This window comes from Herpailurus yagouaroundi, unplaced genomic scaffold (assembly GCF_014898765.1).
Source record: "Herpailurus yagouaroundi ecotype Mexico unplaced genomic scaffold, PumYag 187, whole genome shotgun sequence".
Lineage (NCBI taxonomy): Eukaryota > Metazoa > Chordata > Mammalia > Carnivora > Felidae > Herpailurus > Herpailurus yagouaroundi.
In genome coordinates this window covers 23,831,953-23,836,104 of record NW_024412418.1, presented here as the reverse complement: position 1 = coordinate 23,836,104, position 4,152 = coordinate 23,831,953, and positions in this window count along the sequence as shown.

Below are 4,152 nucleotides of genomic sequence, written 5' to 3'. Positions count from 1 at the left end.
ATGTCTTTTTAAAATTGTTTTGCTCAAGGGATGCTTGGGTGGCTCAGTGGGTTGAGTGACTGACTTCAGCTCAGGTTATGATCTCATGATTCATGAGTTCGAGCCCCACATCAGGCTCGCTGCTCTCAGCACAGAGCCCACTTCAGATCCTCTGTCCTCCTCTTTCTTTGCCCCTCCCCCGTTTGCATGCACTGTCTCTCTCAAAAATAAATAAACACTAAAAAAAAGAAATGGTTTGATGGGGCACCTGGGTGGCTCAGTCGGTTAAACGTCCAACTTTGGCTCAGGTCATCATTTCACAGCTCATGAGTTTGAGCCCTGCCTTGGGCTCTGTGCTGACAGCTCAGAGCCTGGAGCCTGTTTTGGATTCTGTGTGTCCCTCTGTCTCTGCTCCTCTCCCACTTGCGCTCTGTCTCTCTCTTTCAAAAATAAATAAACATAAAAATATTTTTAAAAATTGGTTTGCTAAAATAAGGAACTAAACAAGGCTTAAACATTAAATTAACTCAACCCAAACCAAGTTCGTCTATCATCTATCTATCTATCTATCTATCATTTATCATCATATTACACTTATATTATACTATACTATACTATTCTATTTTATATATAATATACATGTTGAATAAATCAGGTCAACTGTCCTGCAGTCCCCACACTCTCAAATTTAAATTTTTTCTGTTTACTTCTTTATGGTATCATTCATCTTGATTCTTTATCCCTCTACTTTGGATAAACTGGAAGTTAGATCTAAAGAGCTAACTAGATTTACATTCAACTTTTTTTTTGGCAAACATTACTTCATAGATGGTGCCACATGTTATATATTCTATCACATCTGGAGGCATACAGTGGCGGTCATTTCATTCTCTAATCATCGTCTCTTTCTCAAAAAGTTAAGGGTGACCTTGGGTAAATCATTTAACCCTTCAGAGCCTCACTTTTCTTGTACAGATGATGGGGATAATCATAGTACATACTTCTAAAGTTTGTTGTAAGGATTAAATTATGTAATCTTTGCAAAAAATATAACATGGTGCCTGTTACATTGAAACACTTAGATGATAACTATTATTTTGAATAAGTATGTGAAGTGTTTATTTAGTACAGTACAATGGTCTAGGAGGTACTTAATAATGTTAGCTGGTTTTGTTGTCATCACAAATTATTTTGGCTGAACGGATTGGGGAGATTTCATTGAGTGGAAAGCATTTGAAGGATGAAATGAAAGGGGCATAGACACCAACACAGTGAGGCTCCAAGAAATCTAAGTTTCTTTTTAGGACTAAATTATAATATTCAAGATGGCAGGAATTTATTAATTCCTGTATGTATAGTATATAGCCCAGTGCATGGCCCTCAATAATGAGTGAGTTGAAGACCCTGCACAAAACTGGACTTCAGACTCTTATTCTGGTCCCTAATTGCATAATCCCTTACATCCACCCTTGTAACACCCATACAACAACAAAACATTCCCCCTCATTGCCAACTCTGGACATTTGTCCCTGCTACCCGCACTGTATAGATAGCGTGAGCCCTTCACTTTTACCAGTGTCAATTGGACCAGCCCTTCCTTGTCTATGTCATGCCCATCTCCCGGGGAGGAACTTTTTTGAGACTATCCCACTCTATATCATTCCTTTCCTTTTCTCGTGTCACTTACTGTTTGCCACACAACTTGGTGTTTATACTCTATAAATTTGTAGATTGCCTTAATTTTTAGTAATTCCTAATATTTCCATCTTATTTCCTACAACTAAATTGGGAACTCCTTGATGGCTGAGATGATGTTTTCTTCCTTCCCAACTTCTATTCTCTTCTCCAATACTCTTACTCAAACCAAACACTTGGCATAGGAGTAAAAACATGGTAGAACTTTGCATGAATACTGTCTACTAATTTAGCATCTCCTCATTATACTTTTTCAATGTGCTGTATTTGAAGCCCAGGTTATCATCATCAATACACTACCAGAATGTGCTCAAAAGCATCCTATGTCTACCTCCTCTACTATTTATCACACCACATAATAATGGTCTGGTGATGTGCTTGTGTCCCCAGCAGAGTGACACGGTGCCAGAAAGAGGGATTATGAAGCGTTACCTCTGTTGCCCCAGGAGTTAGCGTAGAGCTTGGCACATAACACATGCTCTCAATCAATGATGAATTTAAGAAATAATGGGTCACCCAATTTGATGAATTCACTTTTGTCTAGAAAAGAATTTCAACTAATTTAGCCAACAAATTAAGGTGTTTGAACCAATTACATATGAAGGTCCAATCCTCATGAAAATATGAAACGTATTTTTAGGAAGCACATAGAATTAGACCTGAAATTGAAATGGGGAAAAAAAAAGTTAGAGAGAGACATTGACTGCTAATGGCTTTGTTGTTCTACTCAGGAACATTATAGAGCTTTCAAGGTTTTAAACCTAAAGAAAAACTCTAGCCGTAGAATTTCAGGCAGGGGAGAAAGCTATTTTGAACTGTGAGGCCTCTCGACACTGCTTAATTCACACTGAACTGATAGCTCTCTCTTCTCTTCTAGAAGCTCCAGTAATGCTCCTACTTCCCACCTAGCAACCAAAGTAAGGCAGATTTGAGTCATGGGAAGTACAGAAGTATCCTCTCTGCTTATGTTGTAGATGTGTTTCTTCCACAATCGGAGGTGGAGCCGTCCAGGCTGAGGCTTGTCCAAGCTCCATGTACCACATACCTTCTTCTGAAACCTGAGCCCAGGTATAAACCAGACACCCCCACATTAACATTCAAGAGAAGAGTTGGCATTTCTATGTTTTAAATACTGACATCCTCTGGTTCAGTGGTCCAGCTAAAAGTAAGGGAAAAGTTTGTTACCGAATTATCTTCTCCTTCAAGCCAAAAAAGATCTTTCCTTGCACTTTATTCCACCTGACCACTGCTTGGTTTGGAAAAAAAAAAAAAAAGTAACTATCTTCAAGAGCTGGGCAAATTGGCATGGCTAATTTAACATAATTTAGTTAAAAGCTAATTCTCCCCTGCCGTGAGTCACAGCTGATTTGTTTAGAGAATTATTACCACTCATTGTTCATCGAGTGTTATCTTTCTGAATTTCCATTGATGTAGCATGATATGTTCCTAAGAAAAATATTATGATTTTAATTGCATTTTGGCATCTTAAAAGACTATTTCACACTGCTTAACATCTGCAGTCAACAGATGTTTAAACACAACTCTCTCAATGACTAAAATTTGGCAAAATGTGTAATAGTTGGAACAGCTTAAAATTCTAAATATACTTCTAGGAACATAATACATGCAGATGAAGTACTACTTGTATGTGTTTTACATTAAATATTCAAATATAATATTACATGTACCATCTTTCTGGAATATGACAGGCTACAGGGAAAGAATAAGATATTCTGCTAGGAGACACTTCAATCTTACCACACCAGAGATAGTCTATAAATGGGGTTTGTGTATGGTCACTGTCAACTGCAGGGGGGACCCGTTTTGAAATGTCACTGTGAGTTGTGGTTAACTGGGGAGGGTAGCAGAAACATGTCTGTGAGGCAGAAAAGTTTGTCCGTCTGCCTCCCTTTTGGTATCCTTTTCTCTGACTCAGTTCCCAATAGCTTCCATAAAGATTGATTCTCAGGATTAACTCATAATTAATTGGTCAACCTTCAGTTAATTTTCAGGCAAAAATTCAGTCAGATCAGTGTGTGTGTGTGTGTGTGTGTGTGTGTGTGTTGGGAGGTGAGGTATGGGAAGGGAGAATGGCCCAATTAATGTTTGACCTACTGTTGACCTGTTCACCAACTGGACCTGTGAGCTCTCCATCATGGCTATTATGGCTTAAATAAATACAAAGGTAATTATGAATGTCATTTAAATCACAACTTTCAACTATCTACCCCCACTGAACTGTTTATGACAGTTGTTAACTCTGGGCTTAGTGGAGAGTTGCTTCCTTTCTTCATGTTGGACTAAACTCCAATGGAAACCCCATTTCCACAGCAAGCATCCAAAAGTCTGCAGCAGAAAGAAGGAGAACTCACATTTTCTGTCCCCCAGTGATTAAGTTCACAGTCACAGGAAATGTATTTGAGATTCTGACATTCAGAATTAAGATTCTGAGATTCAGTATTTCTGACTCTGGTTACT